We start from the raw sequence: 22,720 nt of genomic DNA, 5'->3' as shown, positions 1-22,720 counted from the left end.
CTCTATGATTGTATAGATGCCTAATTGAGATGATTGGGTAATAGTCTATTTCTTTGTAATTGAAGTAACAGTTTTGTCCTCATTTTTATTTTTATTTTTTAAAATATGTTTTTTGGCGTCCGTGTGTGGCAGTGTATGCAGTAGAGCCTAATGTACAACGCTATTGATCTGTGAATCATATCAGATGGAAAGTTTGTGTACGGCAGCTTCAGATCTGGACTGTAGGTGGCGCCCATGTGGAGGCTTTGATTCCGATGTGATGTGCGGAGAGGAAACAGAGGGAGGGGAGGCTGAGGAGAAGGCGACTACTGCTGCCTCTGCAGGGAGTTGTTGACAGTAGCCTTGTCAGTGAGGGGGTGCTGTCTCCCTACAGACGTTTGATCTTGCAGTTGGATGCAATAACAGGACATGACTCCTGTCCCGTCATAGCATACTGTCTTGTCGTGAGAGTGTTTGCTCGATCGCTTGCCATCCAAAATGGTAGCCTATCAGCTACCATAGGCAAGTACAATGTAGATGACTGTATTCAGTTGCCCTCATGTTTATCCTCAACATCGTTGTTATCCTCATATTTTTCATTGTAAATAACCTATTTGACCAGATAAACAGAAGTTGAAGTGCCCCTCAGTGCAAGGKAAACTGGCAAAGGCCACACTGCCATGGCAACGCGTTGGTGAAAAATGTGGGGGTGCGAGCTTCCTGTTGTTGCCAAACGCTCATCTCCTCGCCCTGCTCCAGGGACAGACAGACAGGATGTGGAATATTGTTGATGGATTAGTCTCTGCTCGAGTCTAATCTATTCCATCACCTAGTGTTGTTGTTTTCGGCCAGTGGCTGCATTCAGGGTTTTCTTCACCTGACCAAGTGTGTAGGAGGCAGAGTTATAGCCCAATCCATCTCCAACTTTGTTAGGGCTTTSCCCACACTCCGAGTCATTGGTCAGTGCGTCTCGCACTTAAGCACCATGGTCACGTTTGTTTGGGTCTCTTCCACACAGTCCTGCCTGGCTAGTGGAGCAGGTGTTGGTAGGCAAAATCTCAAGGCACTAAAGTCAGTGTTGTTGTCCAAGGTACTGCAGTGGAGCTTGCGCTTGCAGGTCCTGTTCTTATCTCACACACATAGTTTAAAGTGCTACAGTTATTACAGGAACCATTGTTAATTGCACAATTACTGACCACAATGACCGACCACAACCACACAACTACTGACCATATAGCTACTGACCACAACCACACAACTACTAACCACAACTACTGACCATAACTGACCACAACTACTGACCACAACCACACAACTACTAACCACACAACTGCTAACCACAACTACTGACCATAACGGGCCACAAATACTGACCACAACTACTGACCATAACTGGCCACAGCTACTGACCACGACTACTGACCATAACTGGCCACAACTACTGACCATAACTGGCCACAACTACTGCCCACAATGACTGACCGCAACCACACAACTACTGACCACAACTACTGAACCACACAACTACTGACCACAACTACTGAACCACTCAACTACTGACCACAACTACTGAGCCACACAATACTGAACACACAACAATACTGACCACAAACCACACAACTACTACCATAACTGACCAACACAATGACCACAACCACACAACTATTAACCAACAAACTACTACCACAAACACTACTGGCCACAACTACTGACCGCAACTACACAACTACTGACCACAACTAAACTGAACAACTCAACTACTTAACCACACAACTACTGACCACAACTACTGAACCACTCAACTACTGACACACTCGACTGCTGAACCCACAACTACTGACCACAACTACTGAACACTCAACTACTGACAACTCAACTACTGACCACACAGCTACTGACCACAACCACAAAACTAATAACCACAACTACTAACCATAACTGACCACACAGCTACTGACCACAACACAACAACTACTAACCACACTACTGACCATACTGACCACAACCACACAACTATTAACCGCACAACTACTAACCACAACTACTGACCACAACAACTGACCATAACTGACCACAACTACTGACCACAACTACTGACTGCAACCACAAACTACTGACCACACAACTGACCATACTGACCACAACTACTGGCACACTACTGACACAACTCTACTGCAACCCACAAACTACTGACCAAACTACTGAACCACTCAACTACTGACCCAACTACTGAACACTAACTACTGACCACAACTACTGAACACTCAACTACTGAAAACTCAACTACTGAACACTCAACTACTGACCACACAACTACTGAACACAAACACACACAGATAATGACCACAATAACTGATCACAACCACACAACTAATGACCACAACTACTGACCAGAAACACACGACTACTGACACAAACACACAACTACTGAATCCACACAACTACTGATCACACACCTACTGACCACAACGACTGACCATAACACACAACTACGACCACAACTACTGACCATACACAAAGACTGACCACAACAAAAAACTACTGACCACACAGCTACTAACCACAGCTACTGACCACAATAACTGATCACAACCACACAACTAATGACCACAACTACTGATCACAARTACTGACCAMAAACACACAACTACTGACCACAAACACACAACTACTGAATCCACACAACTACTGACCACACAACTACTGACCACAACTACTGACCATAACACACAACTACTGACCATGTCCGACGGAACCAAACAACTACTGACCACAACCACATCACCACAACTACTAAAGCACACAACTACTGACCACACAACTACTGAACCACACAACTACTGAACCACAACCACACAGCTACTGACCACAACCACACAACTACTGACCACAACCACACAACTACTACTGACTACAAGTACTGAACACAACCACAAAACTACTGACCACAAACACACAATTACTGACCACACAACTACTGACCACTACTGGCCACAACTACTGACCACACAATGACAGACCACAGCCTAAAAAGGACTGACCACAACTACAGACTACAACGGCCGACCACAATACAACTACTGACCATAACTACTGACCACAACTACTGACCGCAACTACTGACCACAACTATTGACCGCAGCCACACAACTACTGAGCCAAACAACTAATGTCCACAACAACACAACAACTGACCACAACTACCCAACTACTGACCACAACCACACAACTACTGACCACAACTACTGACCACAACCACACAACTACTGAACCACACAACTATTGACCACAATTACTGACCACAACTACTGACCACAACAACACAATTACTGACCACTACTACTGCTCTGGTCTGCACTAGCTCTGGTCCTGGGCATAGCTAGCTAGCTCTGGTTCGCATTAGCGATGGTCTAGCTTTGGTCCGCACTACAAATTATAACTACTTAATGTGCATACATTTACATATATACCCACCAACAATAATTTWAACTCTTGAAACGTTCAAGCTAGAGACACGAAACCAACTTTAACTTSTTCAGGCTATCCTAACTTCAAATTCTTTAGAATCTTTATCAACTTTAACTATATATATTTGCAGAGATTTGCAGAAAATAACTGACCAACAGTAACTTTTGAACCATAATAGCTAGAGWTACCAAACCAATGTTCRCAGGTTAAGGCTATCCTAACTTCAAATTCTAAAAAAAACTTGTATCAACTGTAACTATATAAATGTGCATAAAATAATCCATCAAGAGTAACTTTTGAACCTTTTAAGAGACACCAAAACAATTTGCACATGTTCAGGCTATCCTATCCAATCAATCAATCAGCCAGTCAGCCAATCAATCAATCAATATAACCSGTCACTACCATTACTACTGCAGTCACTACCACTACTATAACCTATTTCAAAACAAGAAGTACTTGAAACCYTCTAGCAATACACCAAATTTCCATCAGAAAATGTACTTTTGTATTTGWGTATTGACAATGCATGATAAGGAAGCAGTGTTTTGTATTAATTAGGGTAGACTATGTGATTTACTGCAAGTGATATCATTTCATCTGAAAAGAATATATTAATCTTTTGTATGACAACTTTTTAAAATGAATCTTTCGTATGTTTAATGGTTACGAGTAATTGGCATACWCATTGAATGGTATTGAATAAATGAAGGGACAGAGTGAGTGAGGTACCAGAATCTTACGCCCCCATGCTAGTTCTGCGCCTGGGTAGGATGCTCCCTCAGAGCACAGCAGTATAGCTGAGACTGTACCATGCACTAGGGTCTGATACTGCATTTGAATGGAGAACTTTATTTCATTAACRATTGTCACCACGCTTGAACAAGAGAGGAAAAACTAAGGGAATCTCCTTACTAACTAGTCTATCTCTCTCCTCACCCGTCGCTACATATTAACAGGTTTAGTACCAGCAGGGCTTTGCCAGTGACGAGGGAGATTAACCTWCCAAAAAGAGAAGAGAAAAAACATCAGCATTGGAATGTTTCTCTCTGTGTTCTCTAACAGGTGTTTTTCTGTCTGCGCATTAAGCGCCGTTCAAGACCACCTGCCTCTGTGCCACTCTTGATGTGCACYGTCCATGCTTTTGTGGGATGGTTCAAACCGGCTTTTTAGGGGAACAGTGCAGCGCGTATTTAGTTATGATGCTGAGGAAATGACACAGTTGGAGGATCAATACCTCGCGCTCTGGTAAACTAGATGTGCTGTATGAGAGTGGAACATGTCTCATAATCTTTTTTGAGGACAACTTATTTTTTTCCGGAGATAAGATGCACCATTACCAAGCTACCCCCAACAAAACCATCAGAAAAATTATACATTTACAGAACATATGATTGTCAGCATTTTGAAGAAGAGTGGAAGTACTTTTTTATGCACTGGCTGCATTTTTTATGCAGAATGTCATGTTTTTTGCACCATTAACGAATAATAACTGCGCTTTGCATTTGAGGACTATTTGGATGACCACTGCGCCTTGAGTAAGATTTTAAAGTAGAAGTCCTACGGTCGGGAGGAAGAGGTAGAGGCGAAACATTTTTTATAGTCTGGAAGTTTCCTCGGGAAAACCGTCAAACTGGCCATGGCTGCAGCGATAGCCAGCTCCCTTATTCGGCAGAAAAGGCAGGCGAGGGAGCGGGAGAAATCTAATGCCTGCCGCTGCGTTAGCAGCCCGAACAAGACAAAGCAATGCGAGAACAAACCCAGTCGGTTGTCTATGTTCTCTCGGGTCAAACTCTTCGGCTCCAAGAAGAGGAGACGGAGGCGACCAGGTCTGGTTTGGATATACTTTCATTAGACCATCACAATCAAAATTCATATGTTTGATTATTGTTGCCATTTCTTTTGTTTCATCACTTTCACCAACTCRGCTCTGTGCACCAAATATTTGGGAAACTTGGCAAACGAAGTGGCTATATAGGATAACAGTACAATTATTAGATTTGAGATATATATATAAACATTTAGAGCCCAGCAAAGACAGTGAGTAAGTATCCTATAGATATGTGTTTTAGTTCATTTAGTTCGACTTATGACATTTCAGACTGTACTTAAACGATCTACGGCAGGATTCCCCAACTGGCGGCCTGCCGCCACTGATTTTAATTGCCCCCCCCCAAGTTTTCTAGTCTTTTTTAAATAGTTGGACATAATTATTTCAAACCTTGCATACATTTGTATAGGATCACGTGTCTCTCTATTATGTGTGGGAATACTTTTGAACAGATTTCCAAAATTAAAATCACTTGGAGCTGATTTGCTGGTGTTTTTACAGTCTTTTATGTTTTAGTCATATATTATATCTGTTTGGGCTTCTTGCCGTCAATTTGCAGTCTACAAATTACATGTAATTATGTTCCGGACCCCTGACCATCCGCTCAAGAAACAACCGGCCTGTGGCTGAATCTAGTTGATGATCCCTGACCTTAAGGATATGCTATATTGGTGCTTCATACCTCAATGTCTGRTCATGTAATCCCAGGTGGACCAGGACAATGGAGCCAGCTAAGCAGGTTTAATGCATAACAAAAGCCCACTGGGTTTGTGGTCTTTACATATCATTACCATTCCTCTGTCTATTGTGATGAATCCACATTGAGCAAGCTTCAAAAAGCCTCTAAAAGGCTATGCAGATATATTGCTTTGAAGTACTATAATGGGACACAGGGTGTACAGTAAGCACCCAGCATTTGCAAGTTGAACACATTTTTATTGTGTATTACACTTTCTATTTTGGGATTTCAAAACGGGGGGGGGGGGGGGGTCCAGGGACTTTTCCTGTACAGACAATGCAGTATAGTGGATGTACTTCAAAGCAGCGCTCTAACAGAAAACAGATAAGAAATCCCAAGAGTGCTCTAAGAGTCCCTGAGTGGCCCATGCAGTCTATTTCTCAGAGGCCCGATTAATTTAGTAATGAAGGCTTAGCACCCACTGCAGCTTGCAGCACCTAGCCACAGCCAGAGAGCCACGCTATAGTCAGACAAACCTCAGTCTGCATTTGACCATTAGCTCCTAACATCTAACATTAGCTGGGCTTTTGATCATGGGGCTCCTAACATCTCCTAACATTAGCCATGCTAGATCCCAGCACTACCGTATGGCTGGTTCTCTGTGATGTTTACATGGCTACTTGAACCTGGCCCCTGGTTAATGAGCACCGCCGAGGTTTGCTGAGCGTGACTCAGCCCTGTGCTTTCAGACCTAAATGAGCTCCAGTTAATTCCTCTCCCATCAAGTTCACAGGCTGTTTTCTAAGTGCATTATGAAGGTGGGAGTGGAGGAGGGTGCGTCGCTACGGAGCTGGGGCTAAGCTACCCTGCAGTGTTTCATCAGAACTGGACACACACCATGATACCAGCCAGTACCCTCTATCATCACCCCTCATTCCCACCCTGAGGTGGGATGGGGAGTCGGAAAGGGACGAGGACAGGCAGTGTGTGGCTTACGTAACACATGTGGAGCCTCAGTGGCAGCAGAGAGGTTTCTGCTGCGGCTCAGAGCGTGTTTGGGTGTGCGCATGTGTTTGGGTGTGAGAGGAGATCCCTGAGCATGTCTCCGGGTAGAAAAAGCAGCCCACTGAATTCACCTTATGGTGCCTTTACCTGTCTCCGATACATACTGTACCTTTGTGGATGTGTGTTTTGGAGGTAGCATGGGAATTTTCAAATAAATAAGTCTTCCAAGCATTCTCCTCCTCCAATCCCCATATATTCATTCAATGRTAACATTGAAGAACATGCCTTATTACATGAAACCAGATGGCTACAGTACACAGCACCACACTCAGATTACTTAGGAAAAATGGACTGACATTTTGGTGAAAAACCCTGCCTTTGAAAAGGACGTCAGCCTCCTCCTGTATTGGTCTTGAAAGGTTCAGATAATAGGAAGCCAGCGGTGCTATAAATAATCAAAGCATGTGTATCGGCCAGGCGGTAACCTTTGTGAGGGTAGAAATGGCAGGATTGAAAGGTAAGGCGGGTGAAAGGGAGGATGAAATGTGTGGTAAACCACAGTAAAGGACACTCCTCTAGGGACAGGGACATGGGAAAAGGACAGCTCTTAGTAAAACATGACACACCAAAATGTCAAGATTGTGTAATCATTAACACTGCCAGTTCCAGGTTTCTTAATGAATGATATTGGTAATCCAATTGGCTAGTAGAATTTGTACTTTTTAAGTTGTCCGGGAACATTTATTTCGATGGCATAGATCAGGGGTACCCAGACTTTAGTTACATAAGAATCTACTTTCTAACACGGTCCACCCCCCTGGCAGTAGTAAATATAATTTCACATTATTGATTGGATGATTTGCACTGCATGCTGGCAGCAATCTTTGCATAGTCTGGGTTATATCTACTGATTGCTAGCCTCAAACAGGTGTCCAGGGGATCAATTGTTAGAGTGGACCGGTATTTTGACTTGYTGAATCCATTGATGCGCTGGTGCTCCATCTGTAGTTATGGACACAAGTTTGTAAATGGGTAACCGAGTGCTATTAATAAAGTCCTTGAATGCCACAAAAATGTACRCCCCTCGTGTTTTTCCTTTCAACGATATGATTTTGAGCAGTTCCTCTTTGGCAGTCATATCTTCAAACACCATTCTGATGAAAATGCACAACTGAGATGGGTCGATCACGTCAAATTGAAGTGAAAAGAACATGCACTCATTTGTCTTTTTTAAGATGCTCCCTCAAATCCTCATCCATCATTTCACAGCGCTGTATAACAGTTTTTTTGGATAGCTGAACATCCTTAATAGCGGAAATTATTTCGGATTAATTTTTTTAATCATCTAACAATGATTCTGCTGCCTTTAAAAAGGTCTCTTTTACCATTTCTCCATCCTGGAACGGTTTCTTGTGCTTTGCTAGTATGCGTTTCACCCGGAATGATGCAATCGTGGCTGCCTTTGATTTTGATTTGGGCCTTGTAAAGATCGATTGTTGGGCAGRGAGTTGAAAAACTTCAACTCTTTTACTTTTCTCATACATTTCTCACTTTTAGCTGGAAAGTCACTTTCATATTTCTTGTGAACCYTTTTGAAATGCCTCACGACATTTCCCTTCTGAGCAAGAGCTACGTTTGAATGGCAGATCGGGGACACACATTTWGAATTTGTTATGTTGAAAAAATTATCTTCCTCCCACTCACTGTGAAAGTGGTAGATTTTCAGTTTCTTGCTGCTTGGTCCAGCACTCATATTAAACACGTAACCGCAAATTCATAGAAATAAAGTTGTAAAAAACAACTACCACTGGAACAACAAAGAATATTCTGTTACAGGTCTCGCAAGCGTGGAAATGTAAACGTACTAACGTCAGACGGTTGCTATGGTAGCGACAGTTTGAAAAACACATCTAGCAACTATAGTGCCACGGATTGGTCAAATTTTATGTCAATCAAGCAGTTTAAAAAATATATTTTGTCTGTGCAGTAATATTCGAGAAAGAAATTAACCTGTAAGCAAAACATACAGTGCTTCAGAACTGTGGACCTCATTATTTCTAAGCAGACTTGATGGTAATGCTGTGAATTGCCAAAATATATATTTTTTGTGGAAACATTTTGAAAACTTTCATGCGGTCTACTAGAAAGAAGTTTGCGATCGAGGATCGACATCCTGGGCACCAATGGCATAGATGGATGGAAATTATTTTCCATTGCACCAGAAAATAAAGATGCATACCCCAATTCTTAAAACATGGCATTTTTGCTAGGGAACACACAAACATCATATAGAAAGTTGACATTTAAAAAAAATCGAAGCAGTGCTTATCCTCGATAAATATTTACTCTTAAGCACATATTCTTATTTTAATCCTCTCCGGTGTAGCCACATGCCCCTTTGGAATAAACCCAGACTTCCTTTGTAGTCTCTCTAGTCAGGAACTGTTTGCTCATACACCAGTATCCATGGCTAGAACTTATAGATGTCAGCAGGGATGTGTTTGCACTGGTCTCTTGAGCCTTTTGGAGAGCTGAGAATGTGGCTATGCTGGGTCTATTGGGAGCAGAACTGGGGGACTGGTTAGTTACTGTAGTCTATAGCTTAGCGTGCCAGGCTTCTATAGGATAGGATCTCTTGTTATAAGATACATGGCTGGTGGATGGGTGAAATAAGGCTCCTGTGTGGGCACAAAACTGAACTTAGATCAGCATCTTGATAACAGAAGTTTCAGTACATCAGCATCTTGATAAGTGAACTTAGATCAGCATCTTGATAACAGAACTTAGATCAGCATCTTGATAACAGAACTTAGATCAGCATCTTGATAACAGAACTTAGGATCAGCATCTTGATAACAGAACTTACATCAGCATCTCGATAACAGAACTTAGATCAGCATCTTGATAACAGAAGTTTCAGTACATCATCATCTTGATAATTGAACTTAATCAGCATCTTTGATAAGTGAACTTACATCAGAATCTTTATAAGTGAACTTACATCAGAATCTTGCTAAACAGAATTTAGAAACGCATCTTGATAACTGAATTACATCAGAATCTGATAACAGAACTTTAGATCAGCATCTTGATAACAGAACTTAGATCAGCATCTTGATAACTGAATTTAGATCAGCATCTTGATAACATAATTTACATCAGCATCTTGATAACAGAACTTAGATCAGCATCTTGATAACAGAACTTAGATCAGCCATCTTGATAACAAAACTTAGATCAGCATCTTGATAACGAATTTACATCAGCATTCTTGATAACAGAACTTACATCAGACTTGATAACAGAACTTAGATTCAGCATCTTGATAACAGAAACTTAGATCAGCATCTTGATAACAGAACTTAGATAGCATCTTGCAACAGATTTAGATAGCACTTGAAACTGAATTTACATCAGAATCTTGATAACAGAACTTAGATCAGCATCTTGATAACAAAACTTAGATCGGCATCTTGATACAGAAACTTAGATCAGCATCTTGATAACAGAACTTAGATCAGCATCTGATAACAGAACTTAGATCACATCTTGATAAAACTTAGATCAGCATCTTGATAACGGAATTTTACATCAGCATCTTGATAACAGAACTTACATCAGCATCTTGATAACAGAACTTAGATCAGATCTTTATAACAGAACTTAGATCAGCATCTTGATAACAGAACTACATCACATCTTGAACAGAACTTCGATCAGCATCTTGATAACAGAACTTAGATCAGCATCTTGATAACAGAATTTACATCAGCATCTTGATGCAAAATCAGAGCCTGTTTCCAATCTCACACTCCCCCTTTCTTCCCTCCTATTTTCCTCCCTCTCTCTCTCCTCGCCTCAGAACCAGTTGAAGGGGATCGTGACGAAGCTGTACAGTCGACAGGCTCCACCTGCAGCTGCAAGCAGATGGCACCATCGAGCGGACGAAGGAGGAGGACAATGGCTACAGTAAGTCTCCTCTCCTCTGTGCCACCAGAGATGTGTATTCATTAGGGCACACCACAGCAAAACATTTTGCAACGCAAACTGAAAAACAATAATTTCTTATTTGACAAGTTCATGTTGTCCCTTTTATTTATTTTTTTGGTGGTGTCAAAATAACACAACCCTGTCAATCTAACTAGCCCATCTTCTCACACCCTGTTTCTCTGTACATATAATCTCTTACATACCTCCTTTAGTAACAGCAGGTTTTCTGTAATCCACACAGTATTGATAATTCACTATCATTAATCCCACTGCTCAGGCTGCTATGATTTTCTATGGGCAGATTAGAGTAGAGATTGCTAGCTAAAAAACAGCATGCATTCAACAGGCCCAAACACAATCCAATACAAGTGGATAGATGTAAATTAGATAGACAGACTGATGGATGTTTGAGGGCTCTGCACATGGAATCCCTTTGTTTTCTGTGCTGGCTGTTAGAGATGCACTCATCCTGATTGCCACATAGTGACTATTGACTGACAGCTGCTCATGCTCTGTTATGCCAGGACTGTTATTGCTGGCAACAGTATTGGATTTCAAATAATTTTATGTCATTAGCTAGGTCTACATCCAATTGGTGACATATATTCATGTGAATATTCTCAAACCTGCATAAAAACGATTAAATCTGCATTAAAAACAATCAAATCTGCATAAAAACAATACACCTGCACAGTAAACAAGAGATGTGTTTCCATCAAATGAATTTGTTACGGATTAAAGGCTGTGCGTGATGTCTTCGTGCACGTAAAAATAACTTGTGCGGTTAAATTCCCATGTACCGAATAAAAAATGTATGTTATGGGTTTCCATCGCATTTTTAACTCTATTGGTGGTTTTGTCGATAAAAAATGGCGTTAAATAGCAAATGTGCCTACTCTGGTCCTGGCATGTGCACTCTAGCCAACAGCTCGCAGAAACAGTGWTGAGATTATTATGGATAATGGCGAGATAATTTGTATTTATCAAACGGCAGCCAAGCATCGATCATCATGTCACCAKAACAAGACCCTCAATATTTATTGGAGGGCAACATCAAGCTCATCGCCGTGCACTTTCACAACCCTGTGAAGTTCATCCTAATTTATCTGTGGTCTAATAAACTGCATGCTTTCCCGAGTCGTAATGGGAGGACCAGATAACATATCATCGCATCACTCTGAGTATTATATCAATATTTGCGCGTAAAGGCATTTCCACCGCCATTTCTCGCATAATAACTTTTACAGAAACAAAAAGATCCCACCTTGTCTTGCGTATTTTGCTTTGACATTTGGAAAGTTTACCGACAAATTTGCYGTTTTCATCAGGCCTGCTGTGACATATTTTATCCGACATGTACTTTACTGGCATAGAAAGGTTGGATGGAAACTTGGTTATTATGACACTTCTCAGTACAACAACAAACATTAAGAGGTCACTAGCTATGTTTCCATTAACTTGTCCAGAGATTCTTTAGTCGATATTTAGAAAGTTTGCATAGAACAAATATATTCGACAATTTCCCGCTATGGTGTGTTTCCATTAAACAATCTTGTGTCGATAAAAACAGATGGACATAACGAAATCACACCTAAAAAAATATATACATCGCAAAAACCTACAGTGTCGAATAAAAATGTAGTGGTTGAAGTGTTTCCATTACCCAATTATCCAAATTTGCATGAATAAATAGGTTACAGCCTTGGTACACCCTCCCACCTATCGGTTTCATGTCTCAAGTAGCCCGCAAAAGCCAGCAGAACAATTGGATGGTGAAACCTGTATCCAGCCAACCAGAAAAACAAGGCAAAACATTCAGCCATTCTTGAAAGTCAGGAAAAGGATCCTGGAAAGAAACATGATTTTTKTAGTTGAAAAATAGATTTAGAAGAGTGGAGCATTATAGTTACGTGTTGACGTCACGTGCCCCGTGTACCTTAAACATTATTCGACAATCATAAATTATTCGAAAAACGCAGTTTCGATTATAATTTTGTCTCAATAAAGAAAGCTTAAAATMCATCCCTGTCAAACGGATAAAAARTGTTGTCGATCTTTAGATAATGCCGTTGCCATTACACGTGTTTGCAATGGTTTTTGAGCGACGTTGCTTTTGTCAAGTAAACCTGGGTCAATGGAAACCTGCCTACTGACGGCTGTTGTTATAGGAACACAGTCCTACCCTGTCTTGATAACCGTTCTACCAGAGTTTCCTTGGCAAAGTGTTAGGTAGACTATTACCAGTCCCAGAGCGCCATGCCTTCACAGCGTTGGCGAGACTCGGAGCTGCCCGCTCGGCGCCCGTGCCTCAGATGGCGCCATGTGGTTTGTCGTCAGGGCACTAATGTCATACAGTACCTGCCGCTGCCTGCATCACCATCACCCCGACACTAAACGACTGTAGCATGGTGGGAGACTGTAAATTAGCCCCGACTATATTAAATTAGCCACTTAAACCAGATGACACTTCTATCCCACAAAATTAACACCCCTTCTGTGCAGCCTGCGTGTCAGCCGCAGCAACAAATGACTCGGCAATCGTCTGGTTTTAATATGTTGCCTTCTCTGGAGGAGAGAGGGAGGAGGGATGAAGGAGATGAATARAATAGAAGGGAGGGAGCTGGTTTATAGAAGAGAGACCAAACACAACATACACAATGGAGACACATCCACTCCCATTTCTCGTAGTGCTAGTTAGAGCCGTTAACAGTTACCTATTGAGATAAGTTATGTAACAATTGGCATGCTTTTCCCAACCAAAACATTTACATTTGGGAGAGAAAAATTAGAGCCTGGTCGAATAGGAAGGGGAGAAAAGGGAAGCTGTTTGCACCCGTCCAAAAATAGATTTGTTAGGCGCTGGGTGCTCTTGTCTCCATGGTGACGGCAGCATAGTCCACTTGGTGCTACTGGTGTCTTCTGATGGTGGGGAGGACCTACTCAAAGGCCGCACACCCACAAGTCTTCTAACATTGCTGCGGTAGCACCCTCATGAATATACAGCAGTGTTCCTTGATGTTTACCAAATTCAGAGCAGTCCAATTTTTTGGCTTTAGCTGAGCAGGCCATTTTTGAGCCATAGAATTATTTGACAAATCAAAATAATATTACTAATCAGGCAGCCCTCATTAAAGGCAAATTAATAACAAGTGTTGAGTCAATAAATCCGTCCTACGTTAAAACAATATTTTTCTACATTGTAGCACAAGTTTTTAGTTCTCTATGATCTGTAAATTACGCYAAATTCCATCCATGCACACTAATTTGTTTCCAAAGAAGGGACACTGATTCAAGACATTCTTAAAGGCAATTCACCCACCCCTTTCTCCTCACTGTCACAACAATGAGTTAAAGAGACAGACCCTGATCTGTTATACAGACCCTGTATAATAACAGCCAAAGAACACTGCTCAATCAATCGGGTTATACCCTTCAGCCAAGATTCACACACATTGATCTAATTGGCTAATTAATGACCAGGGCTTGGGAGGCGAAGCCTTTGTCGTCAGGTAGATTTGAATCTGTTTGTCCCTTTCTCTGTATGTTGAGACCAGAACAGTAATGTTAATGCTGATGATCTGAGCTCTGCTCGTTAAGCCTGGGTGCAGCAGCACTGCCTTGTTCCTTCCTGATCATCTCCTATGGAGAATGGTTCTAAGACATGCGGTACAGAAACAGAAGGTTTGAAGCAGAACAATACAATAAAATGTAKTCACGTGTAGAAAGTAGTTACAGTCTCTTATGAGGACCGAGCATGTCTCTTTCTCTTATGTTCATGTTGAAGGTAGTCACAACCCACTGACTTAGAAACATGTATTTTATGCTCAGGTTAGTGTGTTTTTGTAAATGGGATTTTCAAACCTAAAGGTCAGTGGGAATCTGAAAGTCTGTCACTGTATCAGCCACTGCCGACCAATGACAGAGCATAAAGAATCATATTGTTGGTCATGTCCGTCAGTGGTTACGATAAGACAGAGAACAGGCTAGAGGTCATGATGAGGTAGTGAGTCTGTGTGTGCGTGCGTGTTTTTCTGTATGTGTGTGTGGTGCGGGATCCTCAGCCCTGGCCCKCTCTCTCCTCCAGCACCTCGGGTGTTATGTGAGGTAGAAGTAATTGAGTTTCGCCTCTCGAAAAATCCCTGGCGGCTGATTGGCTGGTAATCCCCCTGAAATGAAGTTTACCGCAGCTTTGTCTGTGTCGTGGGTACGGGTCTCAGCACGCAGCGAACGGACAAAGACAGAGAAAAGGAGAGAGAGGAGAGAGAGAAACACATTAAGTGGATAGATTCATGCAGTCAGATGAGCAGCAGCAGAAATAGATCAAGAGTGAGAGAGAGAGAGCGAGAGGGAGGTGGAGAAAGAGATTGGGACTGGAAGAGGGAGTATTATTAAGTGGAAGGATCCCCTCGTGCTGCAGGGAGATGAGCTGTAGCAGGAATGGGGTCACCTATACCATGAGCAATGTTCCCTCTAATTGTTTTGGGCACTGAGCAAATTTCAGGTCTGCTGAGCGCAAACTTCCAAGGTTGTGAAAAATCTGTGCAACTTCCATTGCGCGTTTACTGTGAACACTGAGGCTGTAGCCGCTTTAAGTTATAGCTTTAACAGTGGCCAAGTAGGGTACTGTGGCTATTTGATCATAATGTCGGCCTACCAGAGTGGCCTACCATCAAAAATAATGGMGAAAAATGCTTCCCATAACATTTTAACATGGAAATAKCTGTTCTATCATTCAGCCTACAGTAGCAACCAATATGTGGTGTTCAATGTAGGACTACATTCCATTAGACCTTTGGGGGAAAAACATGCAGGGCTTGACATCAACCTGTTTCTCCACTTGTMCACGTGTTGTGCTCTTGTAGGACGTAATCACGCCCCTATTGCTGACTACAAATGATCTATAACTAGGCTAATAACTCACTGACTAGCAAAGGATAGGAACAAAATGTGCACGTGGCTACATGCAGCTCTTGCTATTATCTCAAAACAAGCGCATCTACTCACAACCACAGCTGTAAACACAKTCCAGATCAAAGTAAATGGCACAGATCCATATATTGTAATGGTCTATTTGCATGTAGGCCTACCGCAGCTCTGATTGGTTATGCCGCACCGGTCTGTGTAGAGTTGTGCACAATAGAATCCTACTCCGATGCATTCTGCCTACAACAACATCTCTTGCATMGTTCGTTTTGTTTCGGTATGTTGCATTGAAAGGTGCTAACATTGTGTTGATTCGATCACAATTGCCAAAGTAAAGGGAAACGTTGATAGTGTTGACTAATCGGGAAAACTCTGGGAAGTTTAGTGAAGTTCAATCTCGTGCTTCTCTCAGTGGGCTGATATTTCTTCTGAGCTCTGTGCCTGATATTTCTTCTGAGCTCTGTGCCGCAGTCTCAGGCTACTGCGCGCCTGCGCACGCTCGCAGCTTAGAGGGAACATTGACCATGATGGAAATGGAATCCTGTCTATGCCCATAATGATACTTTCAACAACAAAAAAACACTTTAGCTACATCAACTAAACTAACATGCATTGACAATCCACAAAGTACTTCCTACCACAATCATGTACAGTAAGTGTACACCCACCTACGTGAAAGCCAGCTACACCACACAGAGCCTCTGAAAATAGCAGTAAGTAACATAGCTAGCTGATCCCAGATCAGTTATCTCTGTGTAGAAGGCAGCAGATGTGGCTCAGGGTGGAGGGCTCTGGTGGGTCTGCTGGAGCTCCGGGAGGCAGGGAGGGAAGGATGAAGGGAGGAGAGGAAGGAGGGGAGATTAAGGTAGGAGAGGAGAGATAAAGGTAGGAGAGGAGAGATAAAGGTAGGAGAGGAGAGATGGAGGGAGGAGATGAGATGAGATGGAGGGAAGAGAGGAGAGATATGAAGGAAATAGAGGAGGAGAGATCGAGATGTATTCATGGCGTCATCCTAAAGTACCACCTGTACAGTGTTTATGTCACATGGTAGAACACTGACCAGGTTCTTAGGATCTGGGTTGAGCAGGCAGTGTAAAATAGAGGTGGACAAAGAAAACTATTTTCATACATTTATTTTTATGTCATTACTTTCTCTATAAAACATTTCAATTGAGTTTATAGCATCAATCCATATTCGTTGTCAAGTTACCCATACTTTGCCTTCACTTCTCAGTTCTTCTATATCCATTGTTTGACTTTAAAAACCATGCTAATTAAAATCACAGAACGGACATGCAAACCAAACCAAAGAAAACAAAAGGGGTATAGGAAGCAACACAGTCCAGCAGGCAGGCATCCATATTATTTTCTCCGAACAACTACATTAACGTTGTGCTCTCACCAAACGTATCAGCTACAAGCTCTCTGCAAAAGGATCCACCGTGCCTCCGGACTGCATTACTTCCTGTGGGCGGCTGCCTAGAACACAAAAAGAGGGAGGTTTAAAGAGCCACTGAACACGCCGATTGGCACGTGTGTTTTTCTGTTGCTCATTAGAAAAACGTGATTTCAGTCTTGGAGGTGTGTTTCCTGACCGATTCCACGTTTTGTTAACGATGTTTGTCCCTCATGAGACACTGTAGAAAAGGAAGCCTATTTCACTTCCTGAAAATCCTCAGAATAAATCTAAGATAACTCACGAAATCTGTAATGATTGAGATTTTTGCCAATTTTGTTTTAGTTGCACAATTTTACATCTAACTAAGGTGTTTGGTGCAGTATTTGTCAAGTAAAAAAGTGTAATTCCATTTTGGATTGATTAAAGATCTCCCACTTCATGTTGCTAATCATGGAGTCTCTGACTGTAGTCCCAACAACAATAAGCTACTCGTGTGAAACGTGTGGAGGCTGTATGGTATGTCTTTTTCTGAGGCGCACGTAATGAAAAAATTATACTCTCGCAAGTATTTCAATACTAACAKCCTTTCGGATATTCAAATATTATTWWWTWTWTWTTTTWWATCCCATCCCTAGTCTAAATCCCCTCACATAGAGAYGTGCCCGTCTCTATCCCATAGCACAGATTGACCCTGCTCTCTGTTACTAGAGGCCATGGATGTGGCAGCATGACAGCACTGTGCACAATTAATGCCAGGCAGGACAGAAGAGGACTGGGCAGGACACAGCAGCAAAGCTACTGTTTGGCCCCGATGTTGCCGTGAACTCCGAGAAAAGTTACAATATGGCTTAACAGCAATAGCTACAATAACAGCTTCACTTTGAGAAAAAGAGCACAAACGAACCATCATCCCCATTTGACTTTTTTTCCGGCGAGGGTGAGAGTTGTTGTTTCAAGCATTGTGTAACCTTTTTAAGACTACGCCTTTTGCCTCTCTCCACCACTGCTCACGCTATGAAAACTCCCGCTCCTCCGGAGTTCGAGTGCAGTCCTCTGCGGTGGCGGGCTGCCTCTCTATCCCTTGGCATACGAATGCAGTGTGGCCAGGGGAGATTGTCAGGTTCCTGGCTAGCTCGGTGACAGCAGGACAAAGGTGTGAGCGGGTTTGGCATATGAGGACAGAGCCCGGGCTGAGGGAGGTCTCTCTTTAGTCTGCTAAGCTAAGCGTTACTGTAGCTAACTCAATTAAGTGGACTGGGGTAGAGTGAAAGGATGTGGTTGGCATGAAAAGCGGGGGAAAGGGGAAAAGGAGTCTTCGCTTTACGTTGTTTTCTACTTAGATCAGCTCTGCTCCTATGATGGCGACACTGTGGTACCTGCTGCGRTTTACGACATAGTCTCAGTATTCCATCTAAAGATATGACTGAGACATGATTTCCCTAAATGCTATTTATTGGTGGATAAACAGTGTGCCTACAATATTCTTCACAAGTTAGACTTTTTCCCTCCATTTGTTGCCAAGATGGTCAACAAATGTAATGTAACAAATGTAACTCTCTCTCTTTCCCAGTAGGTCCCTCAAGCCCTCTGGGACTGGCCTTTTTTAACTATCCCAAGGCCTAGGAAGCAGCCTTTAGTTATTATGCCCCCAGCCTCTGGAATAGCCTGCCAGAGAACCTGAGGGGGGCCGAAACTGTGGACATATTTAATAGATATTGTCACATTGGTATAAATGATTCGGGAGACAGATGCAGGAATGTGTAATAGTTTTTTTTATTGTACCCAAATTACGACGTGCCGTGTAAAGGCACGGGGACGAAGACCAAACAAACACGTAACAAAAACACAGGGTTGAAACCCAAACAAAAGAGCGAGGAGTACCACGAATAAATAACCCACGCCCACAATGATTAACACACGGGACGAGACCCGTAATCATCTGCACAATCGACAAGGACACAAAAGCCCAAAACACACAGCACAGGTACTCACACGCACTAACGGACATTGTAACAATAATCAACCTACCAATGGAAACCAAAGGGCACATATATACAGATACAATCAGTGGGAATAGGGGCCAGGTGTGCGTAATGAAAGTTCCGGAGGGATCCGTGACAGATATCTTTAAACACACCTTTTTAGTTTTGCTTTTCCTTAGGGTGCTTTTTTATTCTTTCAGTTTTTAATTGTTATTCTTTAAAAAAATATATATATGTTTGTTGTGAAGTAAATATTTAAGTTTTTATTCGTTTTAGCATTGCATTCCATGTCAGAAATGTGCTATATAAATAAATCTTGATTCTCTTCCCCAGCCATATTCAACCTCATTCCAGTGGGGCTTCGAGTGGTGGCCATCCAGGGAGTTCAGACCAAGCTCTACCTGGCCATGAACAGCGAGGGCTTCCTGTACACRTCAGTAAGTCTCTCAACCACACACAGAGCACAGCAGTGCTAACCTCTCCTGCTCWCCCTGGTAGAACACAGGAGCTCCATATTGGTCAGCTTGCAGCAAAYGTCTCAACCCCTTTCCTAACCTCACAATCATTAAGCGCTTCCTGAATGTCTCCCTGTTACTTTCTGGCACAAACCCATTTGCAGTGCATAGTCAATGCTACATCATCGCAGTGCATGCAGGATACTCCCACCATCATGACATGTTTYCAAGCAGGTGTCCCCAGTTGTTTACCATCTGTGCCCCAGCCATGCCTCTCTTACCAGGTGGCTAGAGTGGGTGTGCAAGCCCAGCTGGCAGCATGATTTGTTGTGGCGGAGGGGATGAGTGTGTGTATGCCTGCTAATGTGAGAATGTGAGTGTGTGTAGGTTTATAGGCATACAGATGATGTGTGTGCGCTGGTAGTGATGAGGGCATAAGAGGAGTGTGTGTGTTATGTGTGGTTGTTGTGTGTGTGTGTGTGTGTGTGTGTGTGTGTGTGTGTGTGTGTGTGTGTGTGTGTGTGTGTGTGTGTGTGTGTGTGTGTGTGTGTGTGTGTGTGTGTGTGTGTGTGTGTGTGTGTGTGTGTGCGCGTTGGGGTTTTTGTGTGCGTTGGGATGGTTGTGCCCCGTGCATATGTTACCACAGTAGTGTGGTGGTTAATTTCTTTACTATCAAATGAGGAGAGACAAACTTATCCCACAAATCAGAGTTATACTTAAACAAAATCTTTAATCACTTATTAATAAGGAGCAGGTCAATACAACACACACATATAAAGTGAATCGATTGAGTGCTCTACGATAATGATGGCTGGTCATGGCTGGTCGACGATTCACGATCAAACGATTCGTTGAGAGCCCCGAGACAAAAGTACAAAGGTCTTTTATAGCCAAGATAGACCCCTTTCAACCTACATGACGAACAACAGATACATAGAATGGGTCACAAGGTTAAGATCTGTATGAAGGATACCTATAATACATAGCAGACAGTATCTGCTGTGTCAACAGTTTTCATTGTATAGAGACCAGTGTCTGGCCCTCCGACTCCAAACTGGAACCATCTCTCCCTGGTACGGTATAGAACAGAAACATTAACTCATGCTCTGGAATGCTCTTTATCACCCAAAAGGCATCGTAAATCTCCTGTCAGTGTTATCTCCCAGAGGCCCATCCTCAGTAGAACACACACACAATAGTTAACACTCTATTCTGTTGCATAACACAACCATTTGATGCAATATAAGTATTATAACATAATCTTGCAATTTTGCTCTCACAGTACCCCCCCCCCTGCGGCTGACCCTCCGGACCGGCTGTATGGAGCTGAAATGCCGGGTTACTATGGTGACATTAACATCTGGAAGGAAACAGATGCAGTATATGGGCTGCATGGAGCCATGGCACACTCCCTCCATCCTGTAGAGAGAGAGAGAGAGTCTATGTCATGGAAAGAGCAGGTGTTCTTAATGTTTTGTGCACTCAGTGTAGACTGACCAGGTGAATCCAGGTGAATACTATGATCCCTTATTGATGTCACTTGTTAAATCCACTTCAATCGGTGTAGATGAAGAGGAGACGGGTTAAAGAAGGGTTTTTGAATCCTTGAGACATGGGTTGTGTGTGTGACATTCAGAGGGTGAATGGGCAAGACAAAATATTGAAGTGCCTTTGAACGGGGTATGGTAGTAGGTGCCAGGCACACCGGTTTGAGTGTGTCAAGAACTGCAACGCTGCTGGGTTTTTTCACACTCAACCGTTTCCCGTGTGTATCAAGAATGGTCCAACACCCAAAGGACATCCAGTCGACTTGAAACAACTGTGGGAAGCATTGGAGTCAACATGGACCAGCATCCCTGTGGAACGCTTTCGACACCTTGTAGAGAGCATGCCCCGACAAATTGAGGCTGTTCTGAGGGCAAATGGGGGGTGCAACTCAATATTAGGAAGGTGTCCTTAATGTTTTGTACAAACATGAAAACTCTCCAAATTGTGGATTTCACAATTTGATCAACTACAACTTTAGAATCCGTTCTCAAAGGTCGAGGGCTTCTTGGCCATAAACAGCAGGGACCTCGGCTGGGGGTCAATCTGATTTGGCTGGGGTTCAATCTGATTTGGCTGGGTTCATCTGATTTGGCTGGGGTTCAATCTGATTTGCGCTTTGACATATGCGGCGTACATATGCAGTATTTACCGTGAAAATGGTCTTCGTGAATGTGGGAACATTGCCTTTAAAAGCTGCATTGTCCACAAAATCTCACTAAGCCTGATCTGACTGTAGTCGTGGCTCTTGTCTCACTAAGCCTGATCTGACTGTAGTCATGGCTCTTGTCTCACTAAGCTTGATCTGACTGTAGTCATCGCTCTTGTCTCACCAAGCCTGATCTGACTGTAGTCATGGCTCTTGTCTCACTAAGCCTGATCTGACTGTAGTCATCGCTCTTGTCTCACCAAGCCTGATCTGACTGTAGTCATGGCTCTTGTCTCACTAAGCCTGAACTGACTGTAGTCATCGCTCTTGTCTCACCAAGCCTGATCTGACTGTAGTCATGGCTCTTGTCTCACTAAGCCTGATCTGACTGTAGTCATCGCTCTTGTCTCACCAAGCCTGATCTGCTGTAGTCATCGCTCTTGTCTCACCAAGCTGATCTGACTGTAGTCATCGCTCTTGTCTCACCAAGCCTGATCTGACTGTAGTCATGGCTCTTGTCTCACCAAGCCTGATCTGACTGTAGTCATGGCTCTTGTCTTACTAAGCCTGATCTGACTGTAGTCATGGCTCTTGTCTTATTAAGCCTGATCTGACTGTAGTCATGGCTCTTGTTTCACCAAGCCTGATCTGACTGTAGTCATGCTCTTGTCTCACTAAGCCTGATCTGACTGTAGTCATGGCTCTTGTCTCACCAAGCCTGATCTGACTGTAGTCATGGCCTTTGTCTCACTAAGCCTGATCTGAATGTAGTCATGGGCGATAGTACAGTAGAAGGAACCTTAAAGCCTGAGTGT

At 42.8% G+C, this 22,720-nt stretch overlaps 1 pseudogene; it reads left to right on the top strand.

Moving 5' to 3' along the window:
* Positions 1–5,086: 5,086 nt before the first annotated feature.
* LOC111965488 (fibroblast growth factor 13-like) overlaps positions 5,087–22,720 on the top strand; it is a 51,820-nt pseudogene continuing 34,186 nt past the window's right edge.

This window comes from Salvelinus sp. IW2-2015, linkage group LG6.2 (genome assembly GCF_002910315.2).
Source record: "Salvelinus sp. IW2-2015 linkage group LG6.2, ASM291031v2, whole genome shotgun sequence".
NCBI lineage: Eukaryota > Metazoa > Chordata > Actinopteri > Salmoniformes > Salmonidae > Salvelinus > Salvelinus sp. IW2-2015.
Note: the sequence above shows the minus strand (reverse complement) of the source record. Positions and strands in the feature narration are given on the sequence as shown.